General features: G+C 40.3%; 1 protein-coding gene across 4 annotated transcripts in view; it reads left to right on the plus strand.

Moving 5' to 3' along the window:
- The window catches only part of LOC111244514 (uncharacterized), a 102,179-nt gene that overhangs the window by 8,318 nt on the left and 76,420 nt on the right, over positions 1–17,441 (plus strand). The window contains exons 1-3 of one of the 4 annotated variants that reach the window (XM_086981219.1): positions 564–1,703; positions 1,945–2,110; positions 11,573–11,665. The exons of 2 other annotated variants lie outside the window; for them this stretch is intronic. The gene's annotated coding sequence lies outside the window, so the exon portion shown is untranslated. Of the gene's footprint in view, positions 1–563; positions 1,704–1,944; positions 2,111–11,572; positions 11,666–17,441 lie in introns of those variants that run through there. One more of the 4 variants, XM_086981222.1, reaches the window with a different exon arrangement.

The following is a 17,441-nucleotide window of genomic DNA, read 5'->3' on the forward strand; positions in this document are numbered from 1 at the left end:
CTGGCAAAATGTGTACGTGTAATGTGTACGTAAAACAACCCTGCTATTCTAATTAATTAGTTAACATCCAACCATCGATAGAGATCCAAATTTTAACACTTCGCGTTAAAGTCTTTCTTTAGATCAATGCATTCATTCATGGGCCTATGGTGCATGGCGTTGGGGCTCATTAGATTGACCTGTCGTCTTAGTAATGGCGCGATGGAACCGGTAGGACCAGGTCTTAGCGGAGAAACGTTCTGCCTCTTGCCTTTGCTCGACTGTTGTCCAAATTGTCATACATCGACATAATATATAAGTTAATCATAGTAAACGCTACTTGAAAAACGAACGCGGATATATCATTTAAGTGTGAAGATTGTAAAATGTCAAATCAGAAAGCTAATTTTCGTTAAAGTTTTTCGTGAACTGTTTTTTGTTCGTTTAATGAAGGTCACCTTCGAATGGGGTATCTTCACGATTTTACATATGCGATGCGTATATCTGTAACTTCCTCTAGTCTCACGGTTGAATTGACAAAACAAGGATATAGATATTCTTAGTTAATGCTCTTGCAAAGACAAACGAAACTATTGTGTAGTATAATTGACAGATACTTAGACAATAATGACATTTAAATGGAGTTCTATGGATTTAAAAAATAATAATCAAATTAATTGCGTTTTTAAATATCCCAGCGCTGCCGGAAGCCTAGCTAGGATGTTACCGAAATTCGTTCGCTATAATTTATTATTCGAATTTCTATCTGAGCCCATGTGCTGCTAGTAGTAAGTGAAGAACCTACCTAAAATGACTAATACAACGGCTTTTGAGACAAAAACTAAGAGTATCAATTGCTCATTATACTTTCGGGTCCCTGCATAAAATCGTGCCCATTGCTATGAATGAAGCACTAACATTATCACTGTTCTATTGAAACATATAAGCAAGATCTATTTTGCTTACTGCGTTTCGTCTAATTTATGTCCCCGTCCGTAATATCGTCTGTGAATCGTCGAGTATCCGTAATATCGTCGTAGTATCTGTGAATCAGGAATAGTGACTGCTTCCCAGCAAATATATCCTAAAAACGTACTGGATATTTACAATCAGAATATAGTAACAAGGTTGGTTATGCTGACACCCTTAGCATACAAAGCATGTTTTGAAATAGGCGCTCTTTAAACAGGCTTAAATCGTCACCACCGAGCTCCATTTCCTCATAAACCGAAATCATTGGGTTGGTGGATAATACTGAGATAAATATATACAACCGCATGCAGCGAATAACACTAGACTCGTTGGCTGGTTCGTGTTCAGATCAAACTTAATCAGTGGCAATCAATTCTTTTTTCTGTGTGTGACGCTTTAGAAAAACAGTCTTTGTCTTGCTTCGTCTCTGTTACCTTATTATATATATTTTACCGAGTGATTTGTTGCTGCGTAGCAATATTAGCTAACTGAGACTGTCCGACTGCGCATGCCTATAAGGCTTTACTTAAGCTATAGTGCTGGTGGTACGGTGGGTGACCGGCGGAGTAGTTGAACAATCGATGCCGGCCGGAAAGTCCGGGAAAAAGCAGTCTCATTTGCCGTTCACCGCTCGCGAGTGTCGATTTGCTCGAACGCAGAAAGCAGTGCAAAGACAGCGAGGAAAATGGGAAACGCGTAAAAATAATGGCCTTACAAGACCAGGCCCTCGTAGTACGTTTCGATGCTCAGATGTGCGTAAGTGGCCAGTGTGTGTCCATGTTTGGATGAGAAGGTGTATATATGTGTGTATATATATTGTTGTTGTTATAATTTGTATATCGTCGTTCTTTTTCGGTCGGTGTGTTAGTCTGCCGATGTTTTGGTATTCTTTGATATAGCTTTTGACCGCACGATTGCTGTTGAATTCTGCTCTGTTTTGTAGGCTGGTTTTTTTTCTATATGTTGTATATGATCTGTATACTGTTTTGCCAGATCTTGTAGCCAGCTGCTAGACCAAAAAAAAATCAGCCGAACAAGCAACAGCAGATATCGAAGGTCTACTGCATAAGCAGCAATGTCAACAAGCGAGAAGTACGATAAACAGCAACCGATCGGGTTTTGGCAGCAACTGGGCTTCGGCTCTATCTTACGACTAAAAGTGAGTTACAAACAATACGTTATGCCGACAATACACTACATGCGCGATTGTTATCATCAGTATTCTTATTGTTAACAAAATTACGATTATTATCATCGCGAGCGATGATCTTTTGCTTTAGCTGACAGCATGCAGAGATCTGGCCTTTGTCACCTCATCAGACAATGGCCGTAATAAGAGCAACGACAACGCCAGCGGATTCCTGGTAGGAACGTGAACGAGGCACGATCAGCACAAATGGATAGGGCACATTAACTTTATACCCACGTACACGTGCATACATGAAAGACAATGTATAAGTTTCGTAGCTCTGACATAGCTGGCAGTCGTATATAATTCAGATGCTCATTTTTTAGAACAGTTGCTTTCTGTCGTCTTAGCGTGCATATCATTGATACGAATGTCATGTCACTTTGGAGCAATGCATAAGTACATGCTCGTACCGGGAAGCATGTAAACCAGGACGTTCTACAAAAAAACTAAACGTATATTTCCTGCTAAGGGAGGGTCTGCGTCGCATTTTAGCTTCTATGGCTCTCTAAGACTAATAATCTACCTGACAACGTGTACTAAAGACAACGAAGAATTTATAATTACACTTTGGTTTAATTAACGCTCGGCTAAATGAACGCTAGATGCTATGACCGAATAAAGCCGTATTTTCTGATCATGTGAAATGTATCTTATATGCGTAAGGTTACACAACTTCATACGTTCCTGTACACGGTTTAGACTTTCAAGAAAAAAAACTTTATCTCAAAAGTAACAACTTTTTTTTTATTGTTTCTTTTTTGTTGGAGCTTGTTTTCAAATTGGCATACTTAGGATCACGACGTCCTTTGCATATGTGCGCTCAGGTCCTAGTTGGACATACAAAGGTATTTTGTACAATCCAGTTTTGCATCGATATGAGTTGCAAGAGCTAGTTTTGTCTACACTATATTCTTATCATGGATACGGCGCAGGGGTCGACCTAATTTTTTGAAGGAGTCAAGGCCTAGGGATGGCTGCCTGGCGGTCAGTTGTTAGCCGGCTACTCATTTCCTTCAAGCATCAGAAAAGTAAATTAATTAAAAACGTATTTGTTCTCGGCGAGTTGACACTCATTTTGCGTACATTAATACGAAGGCAATTCCATTATAGTGAGTACATAATAAATATATACATATATGTATATATATATATATATATATGTACATGTTACACTTGATATAACTATACAGCATGTGGACACAACCTTCTTAGCTAACATTGGCGGCAAAAAAAAATTACTGAGAGTTGAGAATGTCTACTTTTCATTAATCTGGCAATAAGTTTCTTTTAAACAACGTAGTATTATTGGTCTCTAAAGTATCGACATAATGAGTTGTAGATCTATAATATATCTACATTCAGTTGGCCTATACAGAAATGTTTTTTAGCCGTTTTACTTTATTGGCAGACAACTGTTGGTAGACCTTGCACAAATCGGACTCTGTTTTTTTTCTAGGACCTAAAACAGAAAGCTACTAGGCATAATTCAGTGTTAGAATCTGACTCGTGAACAGCTAAATTTGTATTAAATAGATTGCGTTAGGAACAAAAAAAGGTTAAGTGGCACCTCCGTGCCTGGAAGTATCCTAGACTTATACTCTGTTACTTACATATATATATGAAATAAAGCATTGTTCTGGCTACAAAACCGAGGCCCATAGGACTTTTGGCCTACTATGATATCAGTGTCATCTATGCACTCAATAGTATCATTCTTATTGTCCAAACTACAGCAAAGTCAATTTTTCAAGATAAAAATGTTAGCCATTCGACAGCTGAGAGAAGCGCTATAAACCCATAGATTTATATCAGATACTCTTGTATTACCAATATCAATATTATTGGCAACCAACGCAACGACAGAAAGTATTACATCGAACTACTTGATTCTATTGAGCTCCGAGAATAAAACGCTACTTAAAAAATACATTTATATAATAAAATAGTATTGCATAAGTCGAATAAACAGCGCCGGTGAGGAGAGACAGAGGGTGATAATGAATCATTAAATGGCTGGATGCTAGCAACAACAAAAGGATTAGAAAAACGGATGGTCAATGGCGGCCAACTCGCAAACGAAGCGAAGCTGCCCACCGGCGGAAACAGTCGTCATCAGACGAAACGAAAAGTTGCAGCCTGGAAATGCTGAAAACATGATTCTATCTATTGTTTCTATTTTAAGCGACGACGTAAACTGCTTTAGTTATGCGGCTCTTCTCTCGCGCGTCGCTGAAATGATAAATGAAGTTCAGGTTTCAGCTTTCGACTCGACGCCGACCAGCTTAAGGCTTAACAAAAGGGACCCTCGTTTAAATAGAGTATGTGTGCATTCTCGAAAACGCTAGTGGCGAATTTGTGAAACAATGGCCTACTGTCACGGCACGTGCTAAGAGGACTCGGGACAAGATTGAGGGTCAGTGTCCTCAATGCGTCATGCGTATTCATGCATCGATAACTGCAGTGAGTGTAGCTTTTCTAAAGAGTTTCAAGCATTCGAGTCAAATTCCGTTTCATTTATTTCGCTTTCTTCGGTAAAGACATTTTGTATTTGGTGGGAAAGAAAGCAAAGCTATCTTTTACACCGATAATAGGTAAGGGTGTACATACATATATAGTCTTGTTTTCTTAGGATTTTTCTGTAACTTAAAAGCGGTTACACGGTTGGGTCAAAATCAATTTGACAAATGAATTCCCGCTTAAAAAGAGCTTTGTGCGACGAACCCCCTAAGCTACAGGTCTCATCTTCAACCATTTCTAGCCCAATCAGCAAATGGACGTTATACGAATTCCGAATTTTGTCACTCTGATGCTATCTTTTTTCGTGTAGTTATTGTTTACGCCTGTCTAATAAATCAAACTGCCCGCAAGCTAAATTGACGGTAATTTAACGTTTGCATGCCCGCCATTTTTCAAAAATGTTTCAAGAACGCGTTTATGAAATTCGCGAGGTAAAACGCAGTTATTACCAATGAGATGTGGAAGAAAAATGTAATAGAATCAAATGATACAAGTAGAGTTAGCGTGCATCATAGTGTCTATTTGCTTAATAGCAAACTCAGGTCACTTGAATGTTTTGGGATAGACCTAGTGCGAATAAAAAAATCGATATATAATTTGCCACCGTTTGTATTCAATGGCGTTCGACAGCACGTTATAAAACGAAACGTCTGCAGTTAATTCCTGAAGTGTCCTAGCGAAGAATTGCTAAATATTATTCTCTATTGAGTGAGCTGAATATCTATAAACGTATTAGTCTCGATGTACGAATCGCTTGGTAGATCATATTCTCCCTATAATTCGTAGAACCATCTTGGATTATCCACGTTAAGTGACGTCAGGTACTCAAATTAATTCTGTAAACGAATCGATTCAGCCGAGCTGGACGACGCTAAGCATTTTAAAATAGTAGGCTGTGCGTTAAGGGCTATGCACAGGTGTCACTTGGCTACTTCTATTTGGCTTTTATGATTCTCACACCTAACGATTTCACTCTTTTCAAGATACTCGTTCAATTTTAGTCGACAGTCCTTACTCTAGTATGTGTGTGAGCGTCTGTGAAGACTTTCGCGTACGATTGAAGGCCCGCACGACTTGGTGCGGCGTATGTATACGAAGACAACATTTGTATGACGGCCACGCGCCTCGCGTAAGGTCGTCGATTGTCTTTGGAAGATCATGCATACTACATCAGGTAAGATTCCGCGATGCACCGTACTGTGCGGCTAAATATGATGCATCTTAACAAACCATATGAGACGATGTATTACATCGGCTTCTGGTATTGGAAGCAAAACAACGAATTAGAGAAATCTATTTGCAAGTCATTATACAAAGGAAAAGCCTAAAGACAAATTGCATTTCTAGCAAAGACGATATTCGACGAACACAACGAAGGCTAGTTTAGTAAGCCATTATTCAAACAGCCACAGAATCAGTCTGCACACAAATTTTCATTAGAAAATATTCTGTAGATAAGAAAAATCGTCTTCGCGCAATAAAAAATGCCATGACGCTGAAATAGATACAATGCATCCTAATACTAATGTTCCATTAGTATTAAAGAAAACAAACGTGAATTGGATTTGTTGTTAACAGACAGACTCGTCTTTATTAATAGTATAGTATGAATTTGAATCTCGTGGAAGATATGTCGCAACAAAGACCTATGCCTTTTATTAAGATAGTTTAATGTTTGCACTGCACCAATGTCGACACTCGAGGCTCCGGTAGCTGACGTGGCGTGATGCATTCAGCGTAGCACGTTCGGTTTCGTTTACTATTCAATCAAGTGAATTATTGTTTCTAGTTTAGTTTAGCATGTGATATATTGCTAAACTAGTTTGCTGTGAAATTTATGTAACCTACCGAAGCGCCGGAGTAAACTCGTGAGTCGATCGTGACTGTGTCAGGCTGCAGTCTTTTTTTGGCTGGACGGTGACGTTCACCTTCTCTCATTTTATTCTTTTTTCTTTCCCTTCACATGCAGAAAGGAAGTTTTCCCGTTTTGATTGTCCGGACGATGATTGGAATCTGCGAGCTTTCGCCGACGGTCGCTAGTAGAACGCATTCACTCAGGGCTCTGGCAGTAGCAACAGCAGTGGCTTGACAGCGAAGGACAGTCACAGTCAGTTCAATCTAACCCATTTTCGCGATATTTTTAGTTGACCCACAAGCATCAAGTGCTCATTCAGCACGTGTTGTTAATGATGCTGTTGCCGCCGTTGCTGCGAGTACTTCAGTGTGGGAGTGAACAGTGGCCCACTACTTGAGGACAGTGGCCGATCGTCGTGATTACGCGAAATCAACGTAATGTTCATGGTCGAACGAACACACACGCACTCAGACAAATACTTACGGGCAGAGAAAACCGCACATAAGGTTGTATGTACAATAGTAACAGCGATTGCTGCCTTTGGCCACAGTGTGGCCGTATGGAGTAGACACAAAGCCCAAGTACTTCGCTTGTGGCCGTGAGGACGAGAAGCGGCTCAACACGATGCCGACGACAACAGCAGCAGCAGCAACAACAATAACAACGGCCATAGCGCCGGCTAAGCAAGAGAATTGGTCTGTCAATCGCATCTGGTGACATTTTCTTTTTTCTTTCGCGTTCCAAGGTCTATTTTACGTAAAAAGACACAATACTGTCGGGATTGAATATGACCGTAACGTTTTAGCTAATCTTGCCTCCACGTAATTATCAGTCACTCGTATTTTACACAGTTGAACGGCGTTCGAGAAGCACAAGGGAAGTTGTTGCATGAAGAAGGATGGTGTCGTAGCAGTAGACTAGTTCGCATTTTTCTCCTCGTCACTGAAAAACGTTTACGGCTTACTATGTTAAAATGTCTTCTATGGCATTTATGGCCTATATACAGAGAAATAAATGTTGGTATAGAAGCTCGCCTGCTAAAAACGCCCCAATGAACTCGAGATGGCCTATTTAGATATTATGGAATTTTTCGGAAACTGAAGATACAAAAGACGGAACAGAGTCTATGGGGTGACGAGGGAAGCCTATCTGAACAATACCTGAAGGCCTCACATCGACAAGTCATTGTGATAAATTGAACGCTTAGTTTCACTGACTAATAAGAATTACTGAAAAACTGAGTTCAGATACATGCTGTTGTAGTTAGGTGCAACAGGTCTACCTTCTGACACGGTAGCGGGTTCGCTCTGACCTACCTAGGGGATAATGGCATGACAGAAAAATGACGACGAAAACAATTACAGACGCGTAACGTCAACCAAATACCCTAATAAAGTCCATAGTTATGAAACGGTACTCATTGCAAGAGAGGCTGTACTTTAGCAAGCTCCGTTCTACAGCGCAGAGAATTTATTGCAGAGAATAAGCAAAATGGCTGAATAAGTTAATCGAAGCGCTGGCAAAGTCTTCATGTTAGTGGCTATTCCCATTTGCCGGTTCTGATTTACCTGACATTACAGTTGAGATACTGTAAATAGTGATTAAAATTTCCAGTTTATCGATTTCAGTTGTACAACGAACTTCATGTTTACTTACATGACGTAACGTCATTTTAGTTGACTGAAAACCAAACAAGAAATATTTAATAGTGGACAATGCTTATTATCTAAGGGTGAGCAAAGAACTGAGTCTCATGCATTACGCCTTCATAACTGTTCCGCGACGTCTACGCAGCAACTTAATATTCCCGATACGTTTTGACTAAATACAAAATATACAGATACTCCACGCTATCCGTTAGCTATTTGCTATAGCTAAAACAATTCTAACTTATGGCATCATTTAGCAGTGGTTCTTTACGAGTTCTGCCATTATTCCGGCTCCGGGGACCGCCTTATATTACCAGCTAGTGCTGGCCACTGTGATCCCTACGTCGTCGCCCCATTGAACGCAATCCTTTCTGCAACAGACCTATTTAGCTGAACTCAATTTCTCGACGTATTCGAGACTCCCGTAAATCTTACGTATGAGTAGTTTGCTAGAGTTAACACTTGTAACTTTTTTTACTGGCAATTAAATACGATTTTTAATTTTAAGAGCTATTAATGCAAAAGTTTAAAGGCAAGTCAAACTTGTATCTATTTAAAACTCGAGCTGTCGCTTTTGGTCACTCGTGAGTTGTGATGTATGAGTTGAATGCCTATCTCAATTGCAGATAAGCCGCAATACGTGATAACTTATGAGATCTAGTAACATAAAATTACGTTACGGCGATTGATTTCAATCGGTTAAAGGCAAGTATGTATATCAAACGCTATAGATAAGCTTTCTTCAAAAGATCTCTATTAAACTCACCCACACAACGGAATTCCACTTTCTCCTTAAGCCATACGCTCATCTCTTCATTTGATCTGTGAAGTGAGGTACTTACAAATTCTGTATTATATACAAAAATATTAAAGGCTCTCCTTTTCCACGAATCGTCAAGATTGTTTCCATTGTTTGTCTATATTCTTGAATTATTCTATGCTATGTTGTGCAGCGATTGCGTCCGCTTGATAAGCACAATTTAATTGTATTGAAAGAAAATAGGCAGACGAAAAAAACCCCATCCTCGACTCGTCTGAGCCAAAATCGCGTTTGAGTCAAACACTAAATATAAATAAATGTAAAATAAAAATAATTGCAAAAAAAAAGCTGCAGATTACATTTCAGTGTTTGTTGATCCGACACCCACAGCTCTAACGGAATATTGCCCCAGCTTAGCCCAAGGGAAGTTAAATCTTCACGATACGACGAGTCAGAATTGTTTTAATCACCTTTGCTTTGTTACTGTTGAGCGTATTTGCTGCGAGGCGTTTTTAGGCAACTGGCTCCGTTCGCGCTGGACCATGCTAAGGTAGCCAGCATGATGAAAAATATAGAAGTTTTTCCCGTTTTGACTGTGACGATGATGATAAGAAGAGCGTAATAGCGGCAGAATTAGGCTGGTCAGTGCCAGCCATAAGGTTAGGATAGATAGCCTAATTGAGTGAAAAAGGATCGTCTTTCGCTGTTGCTGTCTCGGCACATTGGGTTGGTCAGTAAGTTTACCCCATAGATCTCGAAGCTTTGCTACCTAATTTAGGTTGTTGTTGTGGTTCCTGTTGTTACTAAACAACATGGAAAAGAGATAAATATTAGATAAAGGTTATGTTTTTCTATTGAATTGGCTGCTTTCAAGATCTGTTGCTAATATTCTAACAATATCCAGGTACGCTGTGCGCGTACGTTTTCACCTTCACTTCACTCAAGCTCCACTCCGTTTCACAGAAGAAAAACAAATAACGAAGAAATCGCAGGCGTGTCAATCTGTATAGAGTAAACATTATGTGTTGAACTGTGTTTCAACAAGTTAGGGTGCTTATATGTTTTCCGGCTATAAGGAAGCTTAGCTTAGGTGCCGGTAGTAGGATTTAGGTTGACTGTTTGTGGCCTAACTTTTTTAGAACAGCTTTTTTTTTTTGCAAGAAAATAAGAGGCGCTCTACTTCGCGTTGAAGATTGCCGGGCGCCACTTGGAGTCTAAAATGATTTGCTGTTGACAAGTCGGAGCCTTAAATGTACCGTACCGGTCTAAACATTTTTCACATATAATAATAAAAGGGTATTTCGACATCGGTTAGGACACGGCCAATAAAATATTCGTGTGAGCTGTAATGTTCGATCCTAGTATTTACACCTACTAATTTTATATTCACTTACTTGCGACACGTACCACAACAAAAAATCCCTTGTTCGGTATCTCCCTTCGGTGAACTGCACGAACTTCAACGGAACATTATCATTTTCAATATGACCTCAAATCGATCTTTAGCCATAACCGTAATAGTGTATAGCTTATGCTTAAGCTGAAGCTGTGTCAGAACACGTCGATTCTCATCATTCGGCTGTCTTCACTTCTCAGTCTAGCTGCCGTCTAACGTAACTTTCTTTGCTGTATCCGTAAGCGTAGGTCGTCACACCACCCCATCACAGATTGTGACGCACGTAAATTGTGATAGTAGTGGTAGCAGTTATAGTAAAAATATCACTTAGAGGTCTTTAAGGTCCCCTGCATTATTTTCAATGATTTCCGTTCCGCGTTGCGTAGGGTCCAGGTCGTCGCCGTCGCCATCGCTGCCGACTGACCAAAACTTGGCCCAAGCTTCTTAGACGTCGGCGAGCTTTCATCAAAAACCATGACTATTCTAAACACTCTAACTTAGTATTGTACTAAATAAACTTTTAGTGCAGCTAGCGCGTCTGACGCCATAGAAGTTTAGCATCATGCTGAACTGTGCTGACTTACTCATATCCCGAGTGGTATCAATAAACTTTCCCTCAACGTATCTTCGCTACTGTGCTGCTCATTAGTACAACTACACACTTCGGTAAATTTCGCGGAAAAGAAAAACCCACGTTCACTTACTGGAGTGAAGCAGGAGAAGTGGTATAGGCGGGGCGGGGGGTGGGGTCATTATAATAAAAAAATTCAAAAAAAGTGATCTTTTCCTTCCAAACTTTGTTTTCGTTGACCTCTTGCTCATAACAGTGCTCATCTTATTTTTTGTCTTGATGTTCACGTCTCTTCAGCGCTTAAAAAAATCGGTACCTTGTGCTTGAGAAGAAGCTCAATACGAGGCCGACAAAAGCGAAATGTCAAGCAGTTGGTAAATCATATCTACCTGCCTTGACCATATGTCACGGAACGCCATGGTCCTGTCCGCCATAGGCTTATCCCTTACACCTCTTTCCCTGCTTTTCATTGGCACGATCCCACCCTTATCTTGCCGTCTACCCATTGTGTTTGGTGACAGCGGTCATGTATTGCTACAATGCTAATTCATTCCCATTATCCTCTCGCTCACCACAGACACTCAAACGCACACGCATATATATATATATATATATATATATATGGTCAGTGAAAACTAAAAGATTATGACGTAATGTAACTTAAATAAACGGTTCTTGCAGTTATAACTTCTGCCGATGTCACATTTGCTGCGTTTCGTTTCGCTGAGGCAACAACCGTAGCACCGCCATCGAAAACGTCTGCTGGCTAAATCGGTAAATTCAATCGCTGAACAATAACAAGAACTGAAGGAAAATACGATGATACGCAAAAGTCGCCGCCATGTCAGTTGCTCTCCGAACAGTCCTAGCATACTTCAATTCTAAGTGGGTCTGATCGTATTGCTTTTTTAGCCCGAACGGAAATGTCTATAGACGGCAGCAGGGGTAGACGCTGCTGTTATTATGCCAACGGCGAATTAAAGATGGATTGAGGAGTGTTCCGTTGCAAAGTTGGTCTTCTCGTTTCCGGTGAAAAGGCAAAAAATACGTTATGATGAAAACAGGACAATTTTAATTAACGCGTGTATGATAAGGTTCAAACAATTTAGTAGAATTTCATGGGCTTGACCCTTTGTGGGTGAGAATGGATGCTTTTATCAGTCCGCTCTGTTTCGTTACCTATTCTTTGACTGAATGAGTAATAATGACACACTTTTATTCAAAGGTTTTGTCACAATGGCGTATGTATACATAAAACAAACGAGCATCTTTTTGCCTTTTGTCCGATGATTGCTTGCGCAGCGCACGGGAGATCCATCATGGAAACATATCATTTACAAACGTTTTTTAAGTATACGATTCATTGAAATGTTGTTGTGAGATCTGGTACCTGTCCCGAATATTGTTGTTTCCAGATTTGGAAGATACTTATTTTTACGTTCAAATATCTACTTATTATTAATGATGTTGAATGAATCGAAAATCGGTGAAATTTCTATTTCTTGTCTCTCACATCGTGTTTGACGTTTTACGTGCCATCTTTAAATCAGTCCCAACGTTGTCAAGCCCTTCAGTATCTTTTTGTCAGGCATGGATACCATATGGTACTACGACTGTCATGCGTGATTCAACATTTTTCTTCAGTAGAGATACGCAAAATTCACTCATTTGGAACAAATGAGCATAAGACCCAGTTAGAACGTCACAAACTATGTTAGGCTATGAAAAGCGAATCCGTCACACTTTGAAAATGAATAACTTACGAATTACGCATCGTGAGCACACAACATTTGGCTTGTAAATTTTCCTGTTTTTTTAAAAAGACCAGCGGAATTATGCCGGACGGTTTTACGGCGGAAAAATAGTGGTGGTCAAGTTTTTGTTCCCCGAAGGTCACAGTACCGCAGAAATTTATCGGGGACTAAATAAGGCCATTAGATAAGGTGGCCTTAAGAACGGAGATTGAAGATCAGCGAGGAAAGAACAGATGTTGGAACCTGAATGACAATCATACATTGCCGTAATCGAAAAAGCAAAGCTTGGATCTTAAAGGCTCTCTCAGCTAAAAATGGAAAAAAAAAAAACATTTAACGTGTTACAAAATTGTAAGCTATACACTGGAATTGTGTAAGTCGAACAAAAAATGAGTCGATTTAAGGCAAATTCGAAATACGCGTGGTGCACTTTGTGTGCAATTTGCAGAACATTTATCAAGAAAAAAACTCGTCTTTGGGTCGAGCTTTGCCGGGAGCTGGAGGAACATCAGGAAAGAGAAATCAAATTCAATGGCGATATTGAGTAGTTTCGTGCGTACGGTGATAGTATTTTCAATGGACATCAGGGGCATCTGCTACTTGAAGATACCCGCCGAAAATGAAACAATAAATGCAGCCCGTTAGCTTCAGTTTTTTAAAACACTCATTGACCGTTGGCATGCTGATCAAAAGCACACAATGTAATTACCTAGTGACAGTGCCAGACCTCGTCGCCATGCCTTGGTTACTTCCTGGATTGAGCAAAGGAATATCCAACGTTGGCTTTAACCCGCTTACCCTCTCGATATAAGCGCGCGTCACTGCGGGACTTTCTGTACCCTAGAGAGTGCAACTGGTAGATAAGCTATTGTCGAATCCCTTCGAGTAGCCGTAGACAGAGAGGAACACCTCTAATATATATTAAAAAACAATCACCCTAACCCAGCTAGTTTGAGGGTTCTCAGTTAGAACAGGTTAATAATTTAAAAGTTTAACGGCCTAATAAATCTGCCACATATTGTGTGATGTTAGAGTAGCTCTTGTGGCAATCTTTACATTGTGGGTGGTTTGTAGCTAGAGACCGCAATGAAAACATAGATGATTGACGGAATAAGCATCAGACGTCAGTCATTTCTCGGTAGCGTTCCTATCCATGGCTGCATGATTACGTTGTTGCATTAGGGATTCGAAGAAGGTACTAAATGTTTGTGCTCTTTCACGACTAGCGGTTGTTAATGTTCCATATAAACGCTTAGTAGAGCTCAATGCGTTTGGCACCGTTATTTTTTTGTGAATGTAATTATATTCGTGCCAAATGCTATATTCCTTCGTTGGTTGCTCGCTGCCTTTTGTTTTATAAACTTCTTTACGCCGTCTTATGCTGATCCCATTCTCGTTTTAGAGATAGGCGTAGTTGACCTATATGTTTGTTTGACTGGTGCCGTACTTCCCGCTTATGTGGGACGCGTTCATCAACTGCTAGGTAACTTTGTTGGGTTAAGTTTTCGTACATTCGCTATTCGCAGTCGTTAAAGAATTTTTCTCAGTTAATTATTGCAGTGTAATTTCCCCTTACATAGCTGGGTCTTTGAGGATAGGTTTGCTTCTTATGTATAACCCCGAAGATGCAGAGTTTCATCAAAACGTAAGCTTACGATACGATTGGCTTGGGACGAGCATCAGTGTCTAATACGAGGTCGTTGTTCTATAGGACAGGGTTGAGGGGAGACACCGTCTTTGAAATGTGCTTTAGCTGTACGATTGCTTGATACACTTTGAGGGGGAATCACCCATGTAACTTCTAACCGACAAATTGAGAACTAGTTATATTCGTCATCTTCTCAGCATGAAGAAGCGACCACTTTCGAATGCAGTGGGTTTCGATAATACATTAACTTAGCTGTATGTTAACAGCAAGCGTACTCTTTGTGGACGACTGGACTTCGGGAAAAAGGGTTCTTCGATAATAATTGGCTTCCGAGCTAGTTCTACCTGCGAGAAATTGCTCTTCACTGTACTCGGTTCCGATAATAAACTTAAATAAAGCATGAAACTGAGAATTCTGACAGAACTCGCTGATACCGGAACGTGAGTTTTGTGGCGTGTGGTCTTTCTATTAGCATTCACGTGGAAAGCACCGCAACGAGCCTTGACAATTTTCATTTTTGCAGGCACATTTTTATGTTGAACGAGTCATCTTTTTCGAGACACGAAATTAATTCTTTGGTCGCCTAACTTACTTGCTATTGAGATTTCGCTGCCTATACTGTCTTTTCGAGGAGACCGCAAAGATTTTTCTCACCCATACCACACCACTTCCTGACCACAACCCTGACGACGACGACGACAACAACAACGAAAACCTTTAGGCAAGCCAGCTGGATAGTACCATGTATACGTAGAGCTTGCATGGATGTCACACAACTACATTAGAGTGAACGACCACCACTTGAAAATTCGTCTGGCTCATGAATCAGTTAACAGCTAGACGGCTGGCTGAATTGGCCGGGACTCAGACGTAGTTCATGGCTCGAATCAGCATTGAAGCTGTTACCGCTTGGTGACGAGCGGCGGCACTGTGTGACCGGTAGGGACTTGTGGTCGACACAAAATTATCCTTTGTTTTCCGCAACATAATCGTTTCACGCATAGCAGGCAGGGCGATTCATGATGATGATATTCACACGGCGTTCTACATGCTTAGCGTAGAATTTCGTTTGCCTTTTATCGTTTACTCAAAATGCAACCATTACACGTAGATGGCTTGTATGCCCTTGTCGTCGGGCCATTGTACTAAAAAGACTCTTCGTCACAAGAAAAGGTAGACCTGCATTAAATTCCCATGTTGTCATAATCGCCATTACAAGCAACACTTATTATCGATTGTTTCGACCGTCCGCTGCTCCTCATCAGGGTTCGGACCGGCAACTGGCCCCCGCTTCGAACTGGTCTTATCCCTTCATTTAAACGACTTCATCCTAAAACCCACAGGTCACTTGCAACAATGGGTGCTCGTGTCTTATGTGTAATCTTATCTCATATCAACACACTGATCTGTATGAAATAATGGATACTTGGTTAATATTAAGACATACCAAAGAAAGCTAGATTACGGAGAAATCGTTTTGTACCTTTGCGTCCGTGTCTACACAATATAAAGGTCTCTGGCGTTCTATATATATATACATATATATATATGTATATATATATAGATTGGATTTTATTTATAAGATTTGCGATCTACAACGTCACTCTAAGCCTAAATAGGGTGAATATCGCGGCTAGTTGGAAACGTCGCGTCCCGAAAACGGTTTTTCAGGACGCGCAAACCAATTAAAAGAGCCTGGTTTAGTGTAAACTGAGCAGGAACTGAGTAGTACTGGAAGGCTGGCTTCAGAAAAATAATTCAATGTCGTTGCATGACGAACTGTTGGCTGACTTCTGCGCACTTAGACAACCTCATTGGCTAAATGTGCAATTCGGTTTCAGTGCGACAAAAATTTATCATGGAGGTGACAGGCGGTAGAGGCCGAATGCGTAGTTTGATTAGTTTTCGTACTGTGCACTAGGAACCGCAGCCTTCAGATTGAAGGACCACTCCGTGTTGATCAACAGTGGTCAATCTCTTCCAGCGTTTGGCATAGTCAAGCTTAAATGAGGGCATCCAAAGGCCAATAATACTTCCCGTTAACATTTTTGACTTCGATTTTTTCCATTGTGTTCCACTATCGGTATTCTTCATCAATGCTCTATCATATCTCGTACGGATATAGGTGTGTAACTCGTTGGACGCTGGCGTTTTACCCGCTGCCTCTAGTAACATATAATCACAATTGTCTTTTGAGGTCATGTTGAACTGTTAATTATTATTATTATTATAGGGTATTTTTTATACCCCATATATATTCATAATTTACTATGGCTACCTTGCTTATTAATTATTATGAGTAGTAATGCGCTTATTGGCATTTTTACTAGTAAAATTACTTGTGCAACTAAAGTGTACAATTTTACCATGTTTATTAATCGTACGGTCAAGTAAATATATATATGAAAATCAAATTTACTAGCTAGAAGGTAGGTAGGTAGGGGTGTTTTTTGATGTCACGACATTTAGCGTTACATAGTCGATTTAATGATTACCTTTCCTGTGGTACGTCGTGTAGTCGCGTCGGCAAAGCCGTCGTCGGCTTTACCTCAGGTCTCATTGAAGTAACACACGAACATGTATAGTATTCTTGGTCGCGCCATGAATGTACCACAAACAGAACAGTGTCTTCCGAGTATTTCGGGTAGTCGCTGATTGGCGTTGTGCAATGACGCGCGACGTTCAGCTGCTGTCGCCACCGATACGTTTCAGCAATAATGCATAGGCCACTTTTAGATAAGAAGGAAAAAGGACGACTGTTGAGGTGTTTCTTCACGGTCGACACAACAGCCTTGCTGAGTCGCAAACGCTTCTCTATGTGTGTGCATCTATGCAAATTAGATTACACAATCGCATATGGACACATGCACATACTATGATCGATTCGTCATTTTGAATTTACCGATCGATGATGGAAACGAGACGTGTGCTGCTGCATCGTGTACAGCCGGAACTGTCATTTATTTTATCACCAACATTCAGTAGCACCGTCCTAATCGTTCTAATCATGGTCATCATTACAATGCAGTAATAATACGTCCCTAATAAGAGAATCGCTGATTCATACTGGTCTAATACGAACACACACATACTTTGTTTTTGGGTTACCTAATGTAATCTATATTAGAATAGATGATACTCTTTTCTG

The sequence above is a fragment of the Varroa destructor genome, unplaced genomic scaffold (genome assembly GCF_002443255.2).
Source record: "Varroa destructor unplaced genomic scaffold, Vdes_3.0 BEIS01000002.1, whole genome shotgun sequence".
In the NCBI taxonomy this organism is placed as follows: Eukaryota; Metazoa; Arthropoda; class Arachnida; order Mesostigmata; family Varroidae; genus Varroa; species Varroa destructor.